The sequence below is a fragment of the Bos indicus x Bos taurus genome, chromosome 10 (genome assembly GCF_003369695.1).
Source record: "Bos indicus x Bos taurus breed Angus x Brahman F1 hybrid chromosome 10, Bos_hybrid_MaternalHap_v2.0, whole genome shotgun sequence".
Classification (NCBI taxonomy): domain Eukaryota; kingdom Metazoa; phylum Chordata; class Mammalia; order Artiodactyla; family Bovidae; genus Bos; species Bos indicus x Bos taurus.
The window spans coordinates 77,486,605-77,511,240 of record NC_040085.1 but is presented as its reverse complement, the minus strand read 5'-3'; the positions used below and the strand labels follow the sequence as shown (position 1 = coordinate 77,511,240).

The window sequence follows — 24,636 nt, the reverse complement described above, 5'->3', positions numbered from 1 at the left end:
TGTGTGCAGCAGGGGCTCAGAGAAGGCTTGCCTTTCCAGTCCCTGCTGTGGGGCTATGTTACCGCTAACTGCCAGGGTTGTTGTCTGTATCACTTGGAAGTATCTGCTTAGTTCATTCAACACTGGACCTGCCATATGCCAGGCACTGTTAACTGAGCAGTGCCTGCCAGCCCAAGGTGGCTAGGCAAAGATGGCTAAAACAAGAAAACATGAAACCTAGCCTGATAGCCCTTGTGAATCACACCAGCTGGATCTGAGGGATTCCAGCAGGCCCACCAACCTGGGACTAGCAGTCACATGCAGATTAAGCACATATTTTATCCCTAGAAAAGAAGCTAAGGAGACAAACTTGCAGAACAGGGAAAAAGATCTTTGCTTGCAGTTTTTTGAATAATCTGTTACAGTGCTGGGTCTCATTTTTCATTTCTGGAACAGCATCTTATTTTCCCAAGAAAAGTCTTGGGCCAGATTTCTATTTTATAATTTTCTGATTAATTTTATGACTGAGCTTCTCTTAGCTTTCGCTGGATCAGACCTATGTGCTGGATTCCACATGAAAAAAATGTGGTATGTAAATGTTTCAAGATTATATATACTGATAGTAGCAAATTTAAGAAAGGGACTTTCAATTTTTTTTCTTGACCTATGAGAGCATGGCCACAAGTGCTCTCACAAGCTCTGAATTATTTATAGAAATTATAAAACTTTTTCTTTTTTAAAAAATTCTGTGTTATTACCTGAAACGTTCACTATGAATATTCTGTTTGCTGCATATTCCTGCAATTCAGGTAATCTGTCACCAGGGGGTGATGATATATTAGCATCTCAGCCTTGAGTAGGGCTCTTGACAAAACTACTTTCCACTTTCTCTTTATTCAGTATGAAGAGTTTGTATACACTAGATATCAAGCTAGGAACCAAGAACAGAAATATGGACTGATATAGCCTTTTGTTGTTCAATCGCTAAGTCATGTCTGACTCTGTGACCCCATAGACTGTAGCATGCCAGGCTCCTCTGTCCTTCACTGTCTCCCAGAGTTTGCTCAAATTAATGTCCATTGAACTGGACATCTGGGGTCTTTTCTTTTCCCCTTTTCATACTGTCCATGGAATTCTCCAGGCAAGAATAGTGGAGTGGGTTGCCATTTCCTTCTCCAGCAGACCATGTTTGGTCAGATCCATCCATCTTGGGTGGTGCTGCACGAAATAGCCTGTAGCTTCATTGAGATATACAAGCCCCCTCACCAAGACAAGGCTGTGATCCATGCAGGAGGACATAGCCCTTACATTATCACAAGTATAATTATTTATTATAAATAGCTAAATTTTAACAAACAATAAACACAAGTTGTAAAAATATTTCAATGCAGCTCTTGAAAGAAACAACAAACTAGAACTTAGTGAGATTTACAACTTCTCAGGTAGGAAGAGTCAGGAACAAATGGCCTCTGGGGATACCCTATTCCCAGGACCTGGACAGATTGAGGAAAAAGAGGGCTTCCCTGTTAGAGGAGGTTGGGCTGTAGGGGTGGAGGAAGCATTTTGAGGTATCACAAGTGTGGGCTCCATCATGGAGGCTGTGAATTAGCAATTCCTAAGAGCCTTATCTTATTTTTCCAGAGCCCCCACCCCCACCCCACCTTGGCAGGGGAGTCATTTTACAGCACCTGATAGGCATCAGCAAAGCTGGGCTTGATCTGTTTCCTTCAGTCCCTGAGCTGAAAGACAGAGGGAGAAGTCTTAAGATACAGGAGTGTCCTCTGGGGGATACTGATTTGTTTGGTGACTTAGCTCAAGACAGGAGAGAGAGGTCTGGGCCATATCTCGGAGCAGGCAGGGATGGGTATCAGGGACAGTTCAGTGTGTAAGGTGCTGGCTGCAGGGGCCATATCTGGAGTTACTTTGTGATTGGAAAAATGAATGAAAGAAAATGGTCCACCTCCCTACGTCCATCCTGAGTTGCGTTTTTCAGTGAGTGTGACAGAATTACCAGTAGACCATCCAGAAGCAGTGGCTGAATCAGTGAGAGATTGAGGAGGAAATGGACTAGCACCTGTGAGGGGTGGCTGTTAAGGTCCAGTGCTCCCTGATGGGACACAAAGACTGCGGGACGAGGAGAGAGGCTTAACCACTCTCCATGAAGGACTAAAGGCACATAGCTGGCCTGGTCAATGATGAAAGCCCTGAGAATATATTTTCATATTCTTTTAATACCCAGGGATAGATGCTAAGACAATGGAAGGAAGTACCTGAAGGCTTCTCTTAGTAAACTCCACGTGATTGTCTCTTACACTGACAACGAAGCCACTATTCAAACAATTATGAGCTCATAAGAGTCATTTAGGGATCACCTTTTTATTTAGAAATGAGAAAACAGGATCTGAGGGATCCTTATATGCCCACGGTCAACTATTTTATGTTGCACTAATGGGCAAAACTAGAATGCAGACTAAAAATCTTGCAATTTTTTAAATCTATCCCTCTGTCATTTGGCTCAGCTTTCCCTGAGCCTAGACAAAGTTAAAGCTGATTCCTAATGAGTCTTCCCCCCAGTCTCTTGTTGAATCGGCATCAGGCCCCCTCTGGGGGTCTTTTCAGCACCTGCTCCTCTGCCCCTGCACAAGCCATCAGCTTACCCTGCTCACACAAGCCCTTCCAACCTCCCTGCTTTCAGACACTCTGTTTATTACCTTTGACCTGGGCTGAAGAATAGAACAGACCAGGTAGAAAGCTATACCTACACCTACCTTACAATGCATAATCCCAGTCTTACATAAATTTCTAAGAGAAATGAGTGCCTTTGTCCACTGAAAGATATGCTCAGGGATATTCATAGCAGTTCTATTCCAAAGCACCAAAAATTGGAAACAATTCAAATTTCCATCGACAGGTGAATAAATAAGCAAATTGTGCTTTATTCATTCGATGGATTGTAGACAGAATTTTAAGAGAGAAAATACTGATAAATACAGCAACACTGAAAAGTCTCATAAATATTCTGTTGAGGGGAAGAAGCCAGACACAAAAGAGTACATATTACATGAGTTCATTTAGTGACGTTCAGGAATAAGAATAGGCCAAATTAATCAGTGGTGATGGAAGTCAGAATAATGGTTACATTGGGGAGATAGTGACAGAAAAAGGAGTGCAAGGCACTAGATCTAGGGTGGTGGGAAGCTCTATACCTTGACACAAAAGAAGCTTATATACGGAGGTATGCGTGTCTGTGTGTGTCTGTGTATGTATGTGTGTAGAAGTTCACTATGACAGAAAAGATTAGTGCACTTTATATTTTCAGCCTTTTCTGTCTTACAATGCTCTCGGTAAATTTTCAGGCAGATTCAGTTTCATTAACTCATCACCGTTCACAGCCCTAAATTGGCTCTTTCCCAGCCTTCTCCCCCTATTTCTTCGCATCTGAATTCTCAGCAGACTTCAGGCTTACTCTTGGCACTTTCTTGGCTGCAAAGACAGAGAAAAGTCTGGCATGTGGGTAAAGGCATGCTAGTGAAACAGCACACAGAACAGTTGTTTCATGGTCATGTCCTCAACCGGCTCCATGTGCTGACTGGAATTCTGCACCCTTTTGGTGGCATCTGTTTTTGTGGTCTTTCCCTCTCACTCTGAAAGTAACTCAGGAACAGGTCTGCAGGTCCATCCTCAGCAACCTAAGTTAAGGAGCAGCACGCCATTCTCCCCGTCTTGCACAGACTGCCAACACGCGGGGAAGCTTGCCTGTCATCTCTCCCCATGGTGGGTGGGAAGGAGGGACAATGTATCACATTCCTGAGGTCCTCAAATGTGGGTCTACAAAAGGGATGTTTCCCCACCACCCAAGCACACTGCTCGAAATAACTGATTTATCTGGCAGCTATAGATCATTAAAGTCCACTTCATTCTAACTAAGGTGTAAATTAGAAGAATCTGCACAGTGACTTGGGGTCCACATGAGATGTACCACTTGGAATTTATTGTCTTTGTTTTCAACAGAAAGTTCCCTCCACTGGATTCCATGTCCTTCCAATTAGTCCTAAGATGTGGACGAGGAGGAACAGGAGCCTTGGCAGTAACCTAGGGGAGCAAGGACGGACTTCTGTTAGTGATATTTCATGACTTCAAGATATAGAGACGTTCAGCCAAATCCCACACGTTGAAAGTTTGTTCATTATCAGATTTAAAAAGAGTGGGGACCAGCATTGCCCATCTTCCTTAGCCAGTCTCATTAACTCCTGTCTTTCATGGATCGTGCCAGAAAACAACTTTCTCACTTCACCCCCCTCTACACTTCTACAGAGTTCATTTGTCACTTGCTAGCCACCAGGCAACCCAGCAACTCCTCAGCACAGTCCCCAACCCCAAGGAACCCTGGACCCAGTCTTGCTGACTGAGCATGCATTTAATATTTGCACAGCTCTTTGTTTCATCCTAGACTAGTGCCTCCTAGGAGAGTTTATACTTTGCTAAACCAATATCAAATCATCTCCATTCCACTCAAACTTGAGAGGAATGTGCCTTATTTCATCTTTGTACTTCCCACAGAGTCAGCTTAGTCCCAAGCCTAGATCATAACAGGCACTCAGTAAAATTTTGTTGAATGAATGCATGTATGCCTAAACAAATGAAGCCAGTCATGTAGATATGACAGGTTACAACACTCCTCCCTTTGCCTCTATTTTTTTAAAAAGTTGATTATTGACATAGAGGCCATGAAATATAATTATGACTGAAAATTTTAAAAAAGCATAGTCTGTTCAGAGACACCCTCTCTTGCCTTCTTTTGCTTCCTCTTTCCTATGTTGGGACAATTCAGAAGCCAAGAGTTCTAGGTACATGATATGAAAATGGCACAGAATAAAAGGATTATCCAGGGTTTGGAGAGGATGGTGTGGTGGTGGTGGTGGAGGGGGGTACTTTTGGTTAAAGTAGAGAAATTGCCAGGAAAACATTTAGTAATTGCAATAGTTAAAAAAAAAAAAAAAAAAAAGCTCTGCTTTATGGAAGGCAATTCCACGACACACAGCACAGTCAGAGTATCTTGAACAGCTCCAGGCAGGATAGATCAACCCCTCACTCTGTTCCCCAGACAGAAGACCTGCCTGGGAGCCCTTCTGCCTCCTTCCCTGCCTGGGCAGCATGGCATGTCCTGTATTCCTATCTGTTTTCTATCCAGTGAGTAAATGCAATAGGGTCCAGGGTCTCTGCAAAGGCCTTCAACAAAACTGCCATCTCGGGATGTCACTGTGCCCCTCTGACTCACAGCCATGCCATCACCTGGTGGATCAGCTCTGATGAGTGAGTGGTCACCTAAGTTGTGTCCAGGTGACAAGTTGCTCCCGATCTTCAGGTGGTAGGGAGGCTCCTGGGCTGCAGGAGGGGTCAGGAATAGGACAGAAGCCTTAGCAAACAGTCCTACATCCTGACCAGGTCCACTTCAGGCTTAGCTAGATAATGAGATGGAGACAGGTATTTCCCCAAGAGTTAAATTCTAGGGGATATTCTGAGGGTTTATTTGTTGTTTTGTTTTTTCCCTGAGACCCTCTTCTCAAGTTTATGCCTAAAACCATCCTTGAGCTTCCGTGCCTTATGGCTGGAAGGCAGAGAGCTTGTTCCCAAGAATGATGGGATACCAGAGCATCTGGTTCTGTACCAGGCTGCTTAACAGTCCTGCCTGGTCTTCTGTCCATCGGGAGCACCTGGGACTGAGGCACAACAGAAGGGAGGAGTCACCGTACTGACTGTCCCCACTGCACACTTGGTGCAGGTAAGGGGCCTGCCGGTGTACTCTATACACAGCCTAAGAGACTGGGGCCCTAGGACAGTAAAAGCATATTTTTTCTTCCAGGTAGCCTGGGTATCTTCTCAAATCACATGTGCATGGGAAATTCCAGCAGCTGAGAGTATAAAAGGGAGAGGTATAAAGTGCTGTTGCTGCTACTACTGCTGCTAAGTTGCTTCCGTCGTGTCCGACTCTGTGCAACCCCATAGATGGCAGCCCACCAGGCTCTCCCATCCCTGGGATTCTCCAGGCAAGAACACCAGAGTGGGTTGCCATTTGTGCTGTATAAAGGTCTAAAGCTAAGCGCTGAAAAACTGATGCTTTTGAACTGCGATGCTGAAGAAGACTCTTGAGATTTCCCCCGTACTGCAAGGAAATCAAACCAGTCAATCCTAAAGGAAATCAATCCTGAATACTCATTGGAACGACTGATGCTAAAGCTGAAACTCCAATACTCTGGCCACCTGATGCAAAGAGCTGACTCATTGGAAAAGACCCTGATGCTGGGAAAGATTGAAGGCAGGAGGAGAAGGGGATGACAGAGGATGAGATGGTTGGATAGCATCACCAACTCAATGGACATGAGTTTGAGCAAGCTCTGTGAGTTGGTGATGAACGGGGAAGCCTGGCGTGCTGCAGTCCATGGGGTTGCAAAGAGTGGGACATGACTGAGTGACTGACCTGACTGAACTGATAAAGTGCTGTTGAAGAAGAAATGAGTTTTGCTTTTCTTTTAGAGCCACATCCCTAACAAAGATGCTTCTATTGAACTAGCATATCGAGAGGAGTAGGTAAGAGGTTGTCCATAGGTTTTGATTTCAAGACTCTCAGGTTCCTTTTAAATTTGAGTATTTTTGAACAAAATTCATGCAAGACCCAAAGCCCAGATGACCAGCCCCTGTTGAAATGCCCATCACTGGTTCAAGGCATGAGGTGATGGAGAAGAATGGAAAAACGTGCCATGTCACAATGTTGTCTCTCCTTGGACATGCTTTTCATTTGAGAGGCTCGTTGGCAAGTCTAAATATGAAGGCAGCATTATGATGCCAAAACACTGGGACTCAACAGAAAACAATTCTGTCACCGAGACAGGCTATGGCATAGGTTTGCCTGGGCCGGAAAACGGGATCCCAGAGGAAAAGGAGTTGTGCCCTTTCATGCTCATTTCAGGAAGTCTCCCGGACCCCTGAGCATGTCTCCTGAGTACTTTCGCACTACTGACATTCTGAGCTCAAAAACTCTTTGTTGTGGGGGACTGCCCTGTACATTGTAGAATGTTAGCCACATGCCGGGAGCTACCCACTAGACACCAGCAGTACCCCCTCCCCTCAGTTGTGACAATAAATATTGCTAAGTGTCCCTAAGTGTAACCAGGAAGGGTAATTTTGATTTTACGCTGGCTCTGCTTTTGCAACTTTACCTTCCTTTTGCGGCTTTTGTTCCTGTGGGCGTACATGATGGCCTGCCTCAGGGAGTGACCTGAGCCGCCCACCTGTGAAGGACTGCACAGAAGTGAAACGAATACAGAGCCCTGCCTGAGGCTTGCCGTTCTAGGGGACGTCTGCAAGGATTGAACACTCTTTGTACTTTATTTCCTGGGCCTCCCTGGTGGCTCAGATGGTAAAGAATCTGCCTGCGATGCAGGAGACTCGGGTTCGATCCCTGGGTTGGGAAGATCTCCTGGAGAAAGGAACGGCTATCCACTCCAGGGGTTGCAAAGAGGTGGACCTGACTGAGTGACTTTCACTTCACTTCACTGTTTCCTTATCTCCCCCTCATCTCTGATCCATAAAAGAACCTGGCAACTAGGCCCTGACAAGATGGTTCTTTTGAGGCACTAGCCTGCCATCTTCTCAGTCAGCCAGCTCCGGAACGAAGTCCCTTTCTCATCCCAACACCTTGTCTCGTATTTATTAGCCTATCTAGCGGCAAGTAGAACGAGCTTGGACTTGGTGACACTAGGAGGCCAGGATCACCCCTGGTTGAAAACCACTGCTTGAGAGCAAGAAAGGCCTCAGGTAAGGTGAGAGTGGGGAAGCAGCAATGTCATTATAGCTCAGCCTACTTTATTTTTCTGGAGAAGCAGGCACCATCACCTAACTAATGATGAGTTTGCTTCCTCTTTGGCTCTGCCCACTAGGCGGTCAAGTTCTCCATTGCTGTGACTCAGTGAGTCACTGAGGTAATGCCAGTGCCTGGCACACAGGTGGCACTCAATAAATATTCACCAAGCATCTGAAAGGGATTCTACGACACAGCACGAGAGCTAATGCCACACTGCTAACTTTTCAGCTACTTCAAAAGCTGATGTTTTCAAGTCACAGTGGGTAATAGCGGTAAAATACCAGAAGGGAGTCAGCAGGGCACCTCCTGAGTTATGTCCATAAATGCTGGGGAATCCCTCAGTGCCATGGTTTTCAAACTGTAGGTTGCCTCCCATTGGTAGGTCATGAAATCAGCTGTGTAGGTCACAAGCAGCATTCTCAGGGGAATAGAATGGAACGGAATGCAACGTACCACGGTGTATCACATATACTAAGAGTGTTTCATGAAGTATTTGCATATATGTACATGTATGTGTGTATATAACACATAACATAGAATTTTGTAAGTTTTTTCGAGGTGGACCCTTTTTAAAGTCTTTGTTGAGTTTGTTACAATATGGCTTCTGTTTTATGTTTTGATTTTTTGGCCCTGAAGCATGTGTGATCTTAGCTCCCTGTCCAGGGATCAAACCCACACCCCCTGCACTGAAAGTGAAAGTCTTAACCAGTGGACCATCAGAGAAGTCCCTAGAATATTATATAGACAGCACATGCATGTAAGTGTGTGAGTTCTTCATGATACAAAAATAAACTTTAAAAACCACAACCTAATTTTTATAGTCCCCCAAACGGTAACTAAATACCATTCACTAAGCCTCAAGGGTGTTGTAAGGATAAGATAACATTTGTAAAATATGTTGGCTTCCTCCCCTGGAAGCATTACTAGCTTACAGAGAAGAACTATGACATCATTGCAAAAGGACTGCTGAGTGAGGTTCTATGGAAATCTAAAAGAGTTCAGACCCATTTTAAATCATCACAGTTCTTGATTTTTGCAAACTCGCACAGCCCATTAGGAAGGGAATGAAATTGACTTCATTGAAAGCTCCACCCTGCCAATGAGTCATTTTTGTATCCCTGAGCAGTCTGAATCTTTGTAAAACTTCCACATTTAAGTGAGTTACCCAGACCCAGAATCAAAGTACAAAGAATGAGAGAATGGTCATGAGGCATGGGTAAGCTCGTCAAGTCCACAGTAGCGGAACATGAATAAGACCCTGGCTCCTGGAACCAGATGACTTGAATTAGAATCCCAAGAGATGCTTGGCAGTATTTAACTTCTCTGTGCCTCAGTTTCCGCCTCAGAAAAATGGTATAAAGATAGTCCACATCTTATAAGCTTGTTGTTTAAGGATTAAATGAGAAATGCCCATATAGCACTGTTAATAATTCAATTTTCGATAAAAATTTAGGTTACATGAACTCACATTATGTGGGTACTGTTTACTGTTTCCCCTTCTCTGCCACTAACATAAAAACAATGAAGCCAAGATGGGCTATTAGGCTATGAAGCCTTATCATAAAAACCAGAGGACACAAGTTTCCTTCTCCTCTTGTTTCTGAAAGAGACATCTCACCCATAAAAACAAAATCTCCATATATCTCCATATATCACCCCCAAGATATTTTAGGTCAGAGGTGAAGGAAAGTTCAAATGTGATAAAACCTTTATCACAATGGTACTTAATCTCCCTAACACCGTGACGCATCCCCCATTCCCTGGTGTTGGGAAACATGATCTATTGTTAGTGTAGAGCAACTACAGAAAGCCTCAAATAATCTTTTCTCTACCACTAGGCTAGTGGTTCCTGTATATTACATTTTTCTGCTTGAATTTTTACAATAGATGTCATCCCTCTCTACAATAATTGGCTGAAAAGAAAGAAGAGAAGCTGAAAGAATTTGTGTGTTCATGCATGTGTGCAAATGCACAGCTGTCCATGTGTGTGCACAAATTCTTTCAGCTTCCTTTTTCTTCAGCACATGTGTATGGGAAGGCATGAAAATGTGTGAGTGTGTATATATACACACACATGCGTGTATATTCATGCACATGTATGTGCCTACATAGTGTGTCTAAGAAAAATAATGAGGCTTAGACATGCTGGCATTTTAATAATTTAGTTCTAGGAATAATGTAAGCCAATAAGCAAAAACTGCCTGGATTTCTTAAAATGTATAAATATAAAAAATTCTGATGAAGCTTTAAAAGACTGACTCTGCATAATCCAATGACAGCTATTCACATATACATCCAATAAACTCATCCATCTCATGGATATTTTGCATCTCCAGGTCCATAGGGAAAAAAAATAGTAAATCTCTAATGAACACTTTAGAGACTGATCTCTGGGAGCCTTTGTCTACCTGTCATAGGCAGAAGAGATTATTCTTGATTGGACTATTCTCTGTACTAGGAATGAATGAATAAATAGATGAATATATAAATAATTGTACCTTTAAAGAAAGATACATTTTATCATTTTAAGTTCTATATTTAAGTTAAATAAATCAATGTTGGCCTAAAGAAATTAAAGATAATCAAGGGAAAATAAGACAATGGAATTAAGAGAAATGAAAATTTATATTCTTACATCTGCATCTTTTTATCTTTCAGCTTCCATGGGGATTTTGCAAAAGAGTGGCTTCCTCACCCATTCATGGATGCAAAGGCAATCTTAACCCATTAACTTTGGTGCTACTGGGAAGTGAAGGAGGCAGTTGAAAAAGAAAAAAAGATGGAAAGAAGGGAAAGAGAGGAAAATTATATGGCAAATGCAAATTTCCAGTGTCTTGTAACTGGTGATTTCTAAAAATTCTCCACAAGGGTTTCACTCATGTCACTTTTTAAGATCTACCTTGATCTTTTATACTAAATAATTTGGATAATGAGATCATTCTGGTAGGCTATTTGTAAGAAGGGGATGTATTAGAGGTGCACAGAGTTCTGCAATTACAAACAACCCTCAAATCTCTGGTTTAATACTAATAAAGGGTGGTTTCTAGTACATATACCGATCTAAGATGGCTCTTCCCAGGGGCAACTCTCCTGGGTGGCTCTCCTCTGAGCTACAAGGCAGGAACACATGCTCCTTCCTGCTAATGGCTCTGTCATCTCCTGGGACAGTGTTTCTCAAAGTTATTGTGCATAGGTATCACCTGGGGACCTTATTAAAATGCACATTCTCAATCTCTCACCTGGATACTCTGTGTCTACAAACAGAGGAAGAAAAAGAGAAAGAATAAATGATGGTGCAGGCAGGTATTTATCCCTTCTATCAACACCTCATTGGCCAGTCTCAGTCACATGGCCACACCTAACTACAAGGGAGCTTGGGTAATGTAAATCAGCTCTGTGTTCAGGAGGAAAAACAGTGTTATTAACAGTTAGCCACTATCTGCCACAGTAAGAAGAGAAGTAATAAACTAAAGAGATTTCAAACATCTAAATCATTCATCCTTTCTATTTGCAAGCTCAAATCAGATTTGTTCAGGAGCAAAAGGCACAAGCCCCCTAAATAAGTCATTGTTTCTGTTGAAACACTGAAGTCTCAAATCTAAAACATTCACTGTAAATTCTTAAAGCTGTCATAAAGCAATTTACCTTACCCATGAATTTCTTAAGCAAGTCATAAGGGACTGTCTAAAGTTTTCTTCTCTAGAGATTGGATAAGTAGATTTGCTTCTTAGAAAATATATGTATTGAAAGTGAAGTCGCTCAGTCATGTCCAACTGTTTGCAACCCCATGGACTGCAACTAGCTACCAGGCTCCTCTGTCCATGGGATTTTCCAGGCAAGAATATTGGAGTGGGTTGCAATATCCTTCTCCAGGTGAGCGGTCTCCCATGTTGTAGGCAGATGCTTTACCATCTGAGCCACCAGGGAAGTCCTAATATATGTATTGTATGATGTTAAAACATACAGCAGAATGTTCACCCCTTGAATCCCAAAAAGGTATTCCTGACCCTTATGTCATCACCCTACCAGAAGAATCAATTCAGAAAGATTAAAGGGGGAGGGAGGGAAGAGGCTGAGAACCTACAAAAAATTTGCTTAGTGATTGGATTCCACTTTATGCAAAGAATAACAGCTTCTCAAAAGATAACGGTTAATGTATACCAATTTTACTTCCTGTGTTGGTGATACTACTGATTCAAAAGTAACTGTGATGTAGCAGTGGGGGATGGGAAGCCTTTTTGTTGCCTGTGAAATCTCCTGTGAGAAATTTACTGTGAAATCTCACAGTAAAATCTCCTGTGAGAAAAGCGGAGCAAGATTTGGAGATCATTTAGCCGTGAGAGGGTAGAGAAGCAAATTAACTATGAACATGATCTTAAAACCAAACCATCTTTGAGCAAGAGGGGCCCCTGCGCGGGGCCCCACACTCTACAGGTCTCTACTCTGGCTCTTTCTCCTCTCAGGACAAGGAACCCAAGGTTCCAAAGGCCTTGGGTCCTAGCAGACTTCTGTGTCCTCCTTGTAGGTCAGCACTGCCCAAGAGAAATGTTAAGGGAGCCACAACATGAGCCACATACACAATTTTTAAGTTGTAAGTAGCCACATTAGAAAATAAAAAAGAAACAGGAAGTGACTTCCCTGGTGGTCCAGTGGTTAAGAATCCACCCTGCCGTGAGGGGGAGGTGGGCTCGATCCCTGGTCAGGGAACTAACATCCCACATGCTGTGGAGCAACTAAGCCAGTGCAGCAAAAACTACTGAAGCCCACGCCCTCTGGAGCCCTTATGCTCCAACTAAGAGAGTCCGTGGGCCACAACGAAAGATCTGCATGATGCAATGAAGATCCCACATGCCGCAACTAAGACCTAATACAACCAAACAAATAAAAATATTTTAAAAATCTACTTAGTATATTAAAAAAGAAATGGGCAAAATTATTAAATAATACTTGATATAATTTATAATTATTAATAACAATATATTTTATCCCAACATCTGCAAAATATCATTTTAACATGTAGCCAATATAATGATATTAAAGAGATATTTTACATTCTTCACTTTTCATGATCAGTCCAGTGTGTGTTTCCGTGTATAGCACATGTCAGCCAGCACTCCATGGTCACATGTTGGGGACTGTATCTGGCAGCAAGCCCCAGACCAGGCTCTGGGTCACAGGCCCTGGAATCCCTCACAGGATCCCTTGTCCACTCCCAGGGCCACCTTTCCAGACCTTATTATCTGAGGTCTGAGGGGAACCACAGAATAGCTGTTTGAAGAGGGTGTGGGTGGAGCTCCAACATGTATCCCGGGTGCCATGCATGTGTGCTGGGCACTGCACAATGAAGGAGGGCAGGGGTGCAAAAAGAAGGGGAGAAGGATTCAGGTTGGAGCTGGTTCTCCCCAGCTCTGCCATCTGCTGAACGAAGAAACTGTCCCGTCTACTACTGGCTCTTTGTATACAGAAAACTGTAGATCACATCACTGCTAGACCCTCTAACAGGGCTTAGACACTGGCACAGGGAAAACTGGCTGCATTCCCTTTCTGTACGTCACCAATATTCTATATGGTGAAAGAGCTCAATAAGGGTTGGCCATTAACAAGAGAAGTGATATTCAAGCTCTATGTGCTGGTTCTGCTGTACTGATTATTAAGTTATTAAAATACGTTTTTAATAGTAATTGTCCTGAGCTCTCTCAGAGTCCTCTATTACTGCACTCAGAATCCCCCCAAATCTCCCTCCCTAGATTCCCCCCTAAAAATCTCCCCACTATCCAGCAACTGATGGGTGAACACTAGGCACAGCCAGGATCTTCCAGGCAGCTGCTCCTGAGGCCAGAGCCACTGATCAACATCCCTACTGTATGTGTTGTGCTCAGGCATGTCTGACTCTTTGCAACCCCATGGACTGTAGCCTGCCAGACTCCTCTGTCTATGGAATTTCCCAGGCAAGAATACTATAGGGGGTGCCACTTCCTATTCCAGGTGATTTTCCCGACCCAGGGATCAAACCCACATCTCTTGCATCTCCTGCGTTGGCAAGTGAATTCTTTACCACTAGTGCCGCCTGGGAATTCCTGCTATATAGGCTGCTCGTTATTCTAAGCATCACCCCTAACTATTTAACATTAGCTACTGTAGTTTGTGATTCATGGGGTCGCAAAGAGTCAGACACAACTGAGCAACTGAACTGAACTGAACTGTATTTTGCATATTCTAACCCACTCTTTCTTGTGATGATGTGTAGTTTACCCACAATAAGCAAATGGTCCTTATTTCTATTGACTATTAAATAAGGGTTCTGTTCTACTGCTGATATGTCCCAAAGTTTTGTTAGTTTGGGTGGAGGGGAAAGATGAATAGAGGAAATCAGAGGTATCATCTGACAGTCAGTGAATTCTCCTCTGCAGAGTACTCTTATGTAGAAGGACAGATATAATTAATACAAAATTACTGTTCAGTGTTCAGACAGCATAGAAGACAGAGTCTAGGATGGCCCTCAATAATCCCCACCTCTTGGTATTCATACGCTCATGTAATGCCCTCCCCAAGTGTAGACAGGACCTATGACTTGCTGCTAACCAACAGAATATGACAAAGGTGATGGGCTGTCACTTCTGTGACTACATTACATCAAATTGTAACTCCTGTTGTGCTAGCAGACTCCCTTCCTTGCTGCCTTTGATGAGCCAAGTTGCCATGATGGGGAGGACCATTTGGTGAAGAATCAGGGTGGTCTCTGGCCCACAGCCAGCTAGGACTTGAGGGACTTCAGTCCAACAGTCCAAAGGGAGCTACATCCTGCTAACAACTATGTAAATGAGTTTAAATGTGGCTCATCCCCAGGCAAGCTTTTAGACATGACCTTGGTCCTGGACAATGCCTTGATGAGGACCTCATGAGACCCTTCTGAAGCAGAGGACTCAGCTAAGACATGCCAAGACTCCTGACCAACAGATACTGTCAGATCACAAGTGTGTGTGATCTGCATCTGTGTTTGTGGTACTTTGTTATAAATACTAGCTAACAAAGTTAGCAAATATGTTTTGGTTGAAATGTATAAAAATGCATGTATACATACATATTAATATATACACACATATTAATATATACACATGCAAATGTGTGCATGTATAGAAAATGTTTAGAGTAAGAAAATCTCAAGAGGTATTACCTTGAGAGAAAGAGACCAAGATTCAGAGGGAGAAAAAGAAGTTATACAAGCACTGTGTTTGTATAACTTTTTGTATTATTTTAGCTTTGTTGCTGTGTTCATGTTTCATTTTCATAAATTAAAAAAAAATCTAGCTTAAATGTACAGTAGATTTGAGACCATTTTGTTACAAGAAACACAGTGTGTCCAAGAAAATACTCTGATTTTTAGAATGTTAATCCTGTGTTTCTAACCAGGATCAGATTGTTAAGGCAATAAAATATGAGTCCACTAGGTCTGATGCACTAACTTTGCAAGAAAGGGCCCCTCGAGGGTCTAGCCCTGTCGTCTCACAGGTAGGAACTCTGGTGGGGTGGGGACTGGGTGTGCGGTATTAAGAAACTCAAGCTGAGCTGGGGAGGAGATGCTAGGATTCACCTCTTGCTTTATCAGACTGTGCTTTTAACCCCTCCTTGCACCTCCAAACTTCCCCTCAAAGAACAAGTAGTAGAAACTACAAACATTCTCCCTTTAAAACGAATTCTCCCTTCAAAAATGACTTATTCATTTGAAATGTGCCAGGGGGGCTGGTAAGGAATTGAAAGAAGTTAAATTACTGTATCTAGAGCTGTGCCCAATATTTGAAATACCACCTGGCAAAAACCCACACAAAATCATTTGCTTTGATAAACAAATGAATAAAGAATTAAATCACCCCAACTACCAGTCCTCTAATATTGCCACAAAAAATTAGGTAGGAAAAAACATTCACAGTAAATTGAGAACCCATGACAAAGAGGAACACAGAATGTCGGGGGTCTGGAGGATGGCTGCTGTGCCCACCATCTGTGTGATATCCGCTAAGATTCACAGGTCTAAGTCTCTTCGACAAATGGCGCCGGGAAAACTGGACAGCCACATGTAAAAAATGAAATTAGATCATTCTTCAACTCCATACACAAAAGTAAGCTCAAAAGAGATTAAAGATCTAAATGTGAGAACAGATACTAAAACTCCTAGGGGAAAACATAGGCAGAACACTCTCTGACATAAACCACAGCAACATCTCTTTTGATCCAGCTCCCAGAATAATGGAAATAAAAACAAAAATAAAATTAACAGGTCTATAGAATAGTGCATTTTTTTCCCCTGACAGCATTTTCAAATTGTGAGATAGACTCATAGCTACCAATCAGTTTTGACCTCAAACCTTAAGAATGGGTTTATGCTTCCTTAACATTTCTCAAACCCACCTCCGTGTTTGGTCTATTTCTGAAGTCTGTCACAGACAGGCTTCCATAACGCCCTTGGCTGGTTAGTGTCACCATATAGTGAAATCTTTCCCATTCAGACAATCCCCGAATTGGTCAACTCCTGAGTGTGTGAAAAGCCTTAATTCCCTGCTTTATCTCTTCCGTATACATTTACTAATCTGTATTCAGGAGTAACATTGAGGAAATACATACACAGAGAAAAGAGCTCACAAGTACGACAAAAGACTGGAAGCCCTTGAATTCCACTCGCCTACATGTCTCTGAAAGTAAGAAATACTGTAAGAGAGAGAGCAAACTACAATAGAAGTGGAGATTCTGACAGCAGGAAGATAATGGGAGGAAGTCATCTGACCATCAGTTAAAAACCAGTAAGGTACGGTGGGGTCTGACTGCCTTCCTGCCTATCTTTCAAAAAAGAGGCTAGATGGAGGAGTGGTTTGAAGGGACTTGCACAGAAAACACAAATCTTAAAACATTCAGCTTAGTTACTGTTCATTAACCTAGGATCTCTTCGAATATGCTCTCTAAGGAGTTTGGATACATTCACTAATATATATGGAGTTTATACAAAGCGGTTTTGTACAATGTTTGACAAATTCACATCAGGGCCTTATTACACTAAGCATAGCAGAAACTGCCAGAAAGGGTTTTATTTTCCAATATAACAGCACATCAACAGTCGACAGGCCCATTTCGGGGTTGTAGAGTCCCAGAGACTGAGGCAAAATGAGGAGTGATTGCGAGCATACCGGCCACCAGGAAGAGCCCACGCCGGTGGTGGCTGGCAGCCTGGCCTCCAGCACACGGCTCAGCCCAGTGCAGTTGTTCTTTTCAGCGGTATTTTCAGAAAATGAAGGGCTGGCATTTGTAAACATGCTGCCTGGGTGGAAAGATGCCCATGCACTAAGAAAGCTGTAAAAACCCATGCAGGACACTGTGCCAGAACAAACCACGAGACCACAACAAATGAAAGCAGGGCCCCGAAGGATACCCGGCAACACTCTTAAATCATGAGTGCCCAGAAGGCTATTGGCTGTAAAGCAGAACACTTACAGCTGAGGTGCTAGGAGACCACCCTGCTCACCACAGGTGAGGCCAGACTGAAAAAAACTACACGAGTCCTCGTGGTGAGGCAACCCCCGAACTGCTTTCCTGCTCCTCACACTGTTCTCCATGAGTGAATCTACCCATTAGGTTGATGTCCTTCCAACACCATCCTCGCATCTCCAGGTTGGAGAATCACGTGTAATGGGATTCTTCCTCACCTGAGCCTGACTCATGTTCTTGGCTCAGTGGGCAATGCAAGGCGAGCGCCCTGGCTTCTCCCTAGCATGTTCCTGGCTCCTTGTCAGAACCCACAAAGTATGAATTGGGCTTCCCTGGTGGCTCAGATGGTAAAGAATCTGCCTGCAATGCAGGACACCCGGATTCAGTCTCTGGGTCAGGAAGATCCCCTAGAGAAGGGAATGGCAACCCACTCCAGTGTTCTTGCCTGGAGAATCCCATGGACACAGGAGCCTGGTGGGCTACAGTCCATGGGGTTGCAAGAGTCAGACACGACTGAGTGACTAACACTATCACTGAAGTAGGTGCCCCTTAACAGAACACGTGTACCTAGGAGATCTTACCTTCCTGGTTCCACCCCAGCCCTAGCTGGCTGCTCACACCCTGTCCTCTTCACTGTGTGCTAAGTCGCTTCAGTCATGTCTGACTCTCTGTGACCCCATGGACTATAGCCTGCCAGGCTCCTCTGTCCATGGGGTTCTCCAGATAAGAATACTGGAGTGGGCTGCCATGCCCTCCCCCAGGCCTGTCCTCTTTAGACATATGCAAGTATACCTCATATTTACGTTGTCTTTTGGAGAAGGAAATGGCAACCCACTCCAGTGTCCTTGCCTGGAGAATCCCATGGACAGAGGTGCCTGGCGGGCTGCAGTCCACGGGGTCACAGAGAGTCCAGCACGACTGAGTGACTAACACACACACACACACACACACACACACGTTGTCTTTACCAGTAGAAAATAAATAACAGTCACAGCCACACACCACCTCATCAGGGCTGTTGGAAAACAACTTCAAACATGCTGCCTTTGTTAAAATTCTGGAATAAAAGATGGTTACAAATTGAAGTCATTACTTATTCAAAATATACCTCTACTGCTTAAGAGGTATCACTATTTGTCTCAAGACAACAAAAAGAGGAAAGAAGGAAGGTGAAATGGAGGAAGGAAAAGAGGAAAGGGATGAAGAAGGAATGGAGGGAGGGAGGGTTAAGTCATGAAATGCCCCACCTCTGATCAAAGAGCCCTGGGTTTCAGTCCCATAACTGCACCATGCCACTTGGTAACTGTGAGCTACTTGCTGAGTCAAACTGAACTGAGGTTTGGTCTCCTCATCTATAAAATGGAACAACATTCCTCTGTCCAATGGTTGTGTTAGAGATTTGAGGAGCTGATCACTCCAGGTACCTGACACAGAGAAGGTCTCCAGCAATGAATTCCAGGTCCTGTTCTCTCCTTCCAGGTCCTGTTCTCTCCTTCCTCTCTCCCTTTCTGCACCCTCCCCCCGGGGGGCTGCTCAGACCAGAGGCTGCAGGGAACATCCAGAGAGATGCAGGATGAAATATTACATCTGTTTCACTTGATACAAGGAGCAAAACAAACCACCTGCAAATCAAAGACTTAGTTTTCTTTTTATGACCCCAGAGCAGTACCGTTCTAAAACTCTGTGCCCAGAGACTGATAACATCTTCCCTCTCAAATCTCTTTGTGTAAAAGAATACAAAATGCTACAAATGAAAAGGCAGGCAAGGAGACATAGGGGAGGGCAGGTGTGATCAATCAGCTTGCTGGTTAGAACAGATCTTTTTTTTTTTCTTACCTAAAACCTTCTTAGGTGACCAATTACTAACACATGGAATATTTTCATCTTATTTACCTTCTGCTGTGCACCTCTTCTGCTAGTAGCAGTATTGTTAGTCGTCCAGTTGTGCCTGTCTCTTTGCGATCCCATGGACAGAGGAGCCTACCAGTGGGATTTCCCAGGCAAGAATACTGGGGTGGGTAGCCATTTCCTCATCTAGGGGATCTTCCCGACCCAGGGATCAAACTTGGGTCTCTCACACTGCAGGCAGATTCTTTACTGTCTGAGCCACCAGGGAATTTCCTTCCTCCTGTTTCTCCCCCGGAAAAGAGTAATCGCCCATGTCTCAAATAGTACTTTAGCAGAAACAATCTCTTCCCTTAGCTTCACGGGAGGGATCTCAAAGCTTCTACAGTTGCAGTTTTGTTTAAACCCAAATCTCTCGCCTGGGTTTTCCCCAAGATCTTCAGCTTTCTGGTCATTACTATTCAAGCATTTATTTTTAATGGCTCAAACAAAACCCTCACCAGTCTCACATACTTGCAGGGGTCCAGTGCCCTCTTGGAAATTCTGTGGATTCCTGGTGGGTTTACAGGCTCTGCCATCTCTTGACTTTGATTTGTGGGTCCCATTAAATTTCACCTGCATTTTATCTCTTGTCATCATTCTCTTTTGCCACCTCAAACGAAATCTAGCATAAAAATCCACTGGAGTTTTTACTTACCAAGAAACAAGTCCCTGGTATGTACACTAGACTTTTGTGGAGGTTTGGGGGGAGTATAGTGAACAGAGGTTACAGAATAGCAAAGCTTAGTATTATATTAATAATATTAGGCATTACTGTTCCTTGCTGTCCTGTCCCCTGCCTGAGGGACCACCTCCTGGCTGAGCTCTCTGTCCGCTGCTCCAGACATCATGTCACCCAGACCCACATTCTCATCATAAGTCATCCCTCTTCTCTCCACTCCCCAGAACTCATTAAATTCTTCAACTTCATTTTGCAGAGTAATTCAGCCTTATGTCTATTCTGCAGCATCCTTCCAGACAACACTGCAGGGAATGGAGGCAGAACAGCGTCTACCCCTTTCACACTCCAGAAAGTCCATCAATGATATTTACCTAAATAACAAGTTGAAATAAATCCAGTCCTTCCTTCCAATGAGTAACAGAATGTTCCAATGAGTAACAGAAGAGCAATCACTTCTTCTTCCCCACATAACGTTTTCCCCTTTCTACTGCACTCATTCGGCATTTTCCGCCAGTTAATGTCTGTTTACAACATCAAGTGCATACAAGGTTTTATGGGCTGGACTGTAGTCACAGTTTTGATTCTTGAGATTTTGATAAAGAATTCATGTCACTCAAATTTCATAGCGGAATTCTGCTCTGCTATTAATGTTGCCCTTGAGTATATTATAGAAACACAGTGGAATAGATGAGAGAAAGAACAGAAGAGATGAAGTGATTTGAAGTCAAATACCCTGGATAGAACCTCTTACTTCCCATGGGTTTACCACGGAACTGAAGAACAAGAGGAAAACAAAACAGAAGCCCCATCATACAGTGGAAAAAATAACTCACATTTCATTTTCCTCATTCATTATCCAGCCCTCTAGTTGGTGGATATGGTCAAATAGTTTAATTCAAAGCTGACCACAAACACAGTTCTAGGTGGAAGGCATCACTGCACAGCACTCCTGTAGTTTTGCTATGGTTGGAGGCAGAGGACGCAGAATGACAGGCAGAAACCTGATAGAAACAGAATATTTCAGTTATGACTTCATCAGTGTTTTTTTCTGAGCCCCCAGTCCATGGCATCTGGGTGGAAGATCCCATTTGGCCTCCTTCGAGACACCTTGGGGTCAGAATGGAAAGAAACAAGCAAAATTCACATAGACTCTTTCATTGTCCACTGTGATACTTACAAAACCTCCATTAACAAGTAAAGGTCTACATCTATTACCATCCCCTCCCCTTTTATTTTACATGTTCTCATCCTTGGATCCTGCAAAGGCTGCAAAGTAGGTGGTTCATATTTGTTCTCTAGGGCTGCCATTACAAAATACCACAGACGGAGTGGCTTAAACAATGAAAACAGATTTTTCACAGCTTTGGAGACTGTAAATCTGAGATCAAGGTGTCAGCAGGTTGGGTTTCTTTGGAGGCGTCTCCTCTCTCCTTGGGCTTCCCTGGTAGCTCAGCTGGTTAAAAATCCACCTGTAATGCAATGCAGGAGACCACAGTTCAATTCCTGGGTCAGGAAGAGCCACTGGAGAAGGGATAAGCTACCCACTCCAGAACTCTTGGGCCTTCCTGGTGGCTCAGCTGGTAAAGAATCCGCCTGCAATGTGGGAGACCTAGATTCAGTCCCTGGCTTGGGAAGATCCCCTGGAGAAAGGAATGGCTACCCATTCCAGTATTCTGGCCTGGAGAATTCCTATAGTCCATGGGGTTGCAAAGAGTCAGACATGACTGAGTGACTTTCACTAACTCACTCCTCTCTACTTGGCTACGGCTGCCTTCTCACTGAGTCCTCAAATGTCCTTTCCTCTTATAAGGACACCAGTTAGATTGGATTAGGGCTTGTCATAACTTAATCACCTCTTCCACGGCCCTCCAAATGCAGTCACATGCTGAGGTACTGGGGGTTAGGACTTCAACATATGAATTCGGTGGAACACAAATCACCTATAACAGTAGCCAAGGTCAATAATTCACTGGCAAGTCTTTCTCTACCCAACACCACCTCCATCCATCCTTGCCACACACAATGAAACGACAGGAATCATTTGTAAAACAGCAGTTCTCTCTTATGGTATTTGATGACTCTCCTATATATTTATGCACTTCCAATTTCATAGGTTGCTTTGATAATCAAAGAGAAAAGAAATAGCTATAATTCTGCCTTTATTAAAGCACACTGGGTTTGTTAAAATCAGTTCTATTCTTGTACCTGAATTCAGTGTGCTCTGAGGCATAATATAGGCATTCCTAGTTACCCAGGGAGGTGGTACAGACTATATCTAAGCTTTTGATTCAACTGAACATTTGTCATTTATTAACACCTACTATTTCCCAGACATCATTGAGCTCTGATTCAAAGTAGGTCTTAGTGCTTACCCACGAGCTGGTTCATAATTTAATGGGTAAAAGACATATGCATAAAGAACTAAACCTACTTCATAAGATAAAAAATAATTTTACAAAGTGCTTTAAATTGAATTTTTTTTTAATTTAATTTTATTTTTAAACTTTACATAATTGTATTAGTTTTGCCAAATATCGAAATGAATCCACCACAGGTATACATGTGTTCCCCATCCTGAACCCTCCTCCCTCCTCCCTCCCCATACCATCCCTCTGTGTCATCCCAGTGCACTAGCCCCAAGCATCCAGTATCGTGCATCGTTCATCACAGCACTGTTTATAAATTGAAATTTAAAATTTGAAATTAGCAAGATCGGCCATCTTTGCAGACATGCAAAGTTCCAAGTTGACGATACGTGGTCATTTTAATGATGTCATCCTTCAACCTTGCCTCATCACTAGGAGAATGCTGATTTCTCCCCATTTATTTTTGTTGCCCTCAAGCAAGCACTGCATGCTTGAGGATGCAATAAGTACCCTGGTGAGAACCACACTTTGGAGAACAGGGAGGAACTTTTTTCTGTTCTAATGTATTGAGTTTATCATTGGGGGTCCTAGAAAATATATCACAGGCTATATGCTGAGGACGGAAAACATCATAAAACCCACACGAGTAGGTCACCTGGCAGAACCGACATAGGATGGGGAAATTCGAGGCAACTGGATTCCACGTATCTGATATAGGAAACCACCTCATTCAAAGATTGCCTCTATCAACAAATAGCCAAGAAGGGTTGTGCTTTGTAATTCATATGAAATTATAACAATAATAGCAGATAATATTTATTGAAAGTTGACTCTGGACATGGCACTTTATGTATATTAGCTTATTTATCTTATTTATCTTCTAATCAACCAGGCAGGTGCTATTATTGTGCCCAATGCTCAGATGAAATAAAAATCAGAGCGATTAATACACCTAAGGTCACAGGGGCACAACAGGGCAGAGCTGGGATTCAAACCCCAGCAGCCTGGCTCCAGAGCCTTCAGTCTTCCACGACATTCCATGGGATGGTCCAAATGTGCTGTACTGTGTAGCACATCATAGCTTCCCAAACTAGCTCTCACATATTAGTACTTGTTTGCCATTTGGTAAACAAATTCACCCAGTAGTTCATTGGCTGCTATTTTCACTGCTCTGGTATAAAAGGAGTGCATGCTTACAGAAATTATCTTAAATCACTGCTTTATTTCACTGAGTAATTCTAGTGATGGAATAACAGGAGTCAAGAGATGAACATAATTTGGGGCATATGGTGGGTGGAGGAGGGGGCACCTGGGTCTTGAAATACCTCTTAAGATAGCCTGTAATTAATTACCTAAGTAATTACCTAAGTGTAAGATCCTGAAAAAGAAAGTCTCCAAAAAGACTCGGTGTTATGGGTTGAATGGTGTTTCCCCCCACTAGTTTGTATGTTAAAGTGCTAAAGCCCCAGTTCCCCACAATGTGACCATATTGAGAGGTAAGGTCTTTCTAGGGTAAGTCAATATAAATGAGGTCATTAGGATGAACTCTAGTGCAGTAGGACTAGAGTCCTTATAAGAAGAGGAAATTTGGACAGAGACACACACACACAGAGGGAAGACAATGAGAAGATGGCCATTAACAAGCCAAGTGGAGCGATCTGGAACAAATCCTTCTCTCATGGCCCACAGAAGGAACCAACTGTGCCAAGACCTGGATCTCAGACAACCAGCCCCCAAAAGTGTGAGAAAAGCAATTCCTGTCATTTAAGCCACCCAATCTGTGGGATTTGGCTGTGGCAGCCCTAGGAAGCTAATACACTAGTCAAGAGATTATTCTGTCCTTGGGGGGCACCAGGCCTCAGAGGAAGCAATAGAATGGATGAAAGAATGGTAGTCCTGCATCTGCACATTCAGTCATGTCATTTCATTTTCTCTTCACAACAAGCCAACATTTAAGTATTATTATCCCCACCTACACATGACTGCCAAGTACATATTCCTAAAATATTTCTTTCAGCATGTTGCCCACCTGGCCAAACACCTCCAGCAGCTCCCCCATTGTCTTGAGGCAAAAGCCCAAAATCTTCCCAAGGGGTCCTGAAAACTCCCTTGTCATTTTTAAGCTATTGAACAGGCAACATCGTCCTGCAGGCGCACACAGTCAGGCGTCGTGGTGAAGGAAAGTTGGGCAGTCATCTTCCAGAACAAGGAGGAAATTCTATGCCCTCACAGACCACCCGTGCTGCCAAGGGACAAGGAGCAAGATTTTCTACATAAGAGACTGTCCCTAGTTTCAAGCGGGTAACATACACACCTGGTAAACAAAAGATTCTCAGACTTCTAATGCTTTCAAATCCTGAGCTACATCCCAGTTTCTATTCGGACAAATA

At 43.3% G+C, this 24,636-nt stretch overlaps 1 protein-coding gene and 1 long non-coding RNA gene across 10 annotated transcripts in view; both read right to left on the bottom strand.

The window, feature by feature from the left end:
• Window positions 1–24,636, bottom strand: part of RGS6 (regulator of G protein signaling 6) — a 609,909-nt gene that overhangs the window by 355,899 nt on the left and 229,374 nt on the right. The gene's annotated exons all lie outside the window — the stretch shown is intronic.
• Window positions 1,284–21,264, bottom strand: LOC113899068. The gene is made up of 2 exons (XR_003512824.1): window positions 20,714–21,264; window positions 1,284–4,071 (listed from the first exon to the last, which is right to left on the bottom strand). It is a non-coding gene; the product is annotated as an uncharacterized LOC113899068 (long non-coding RNA).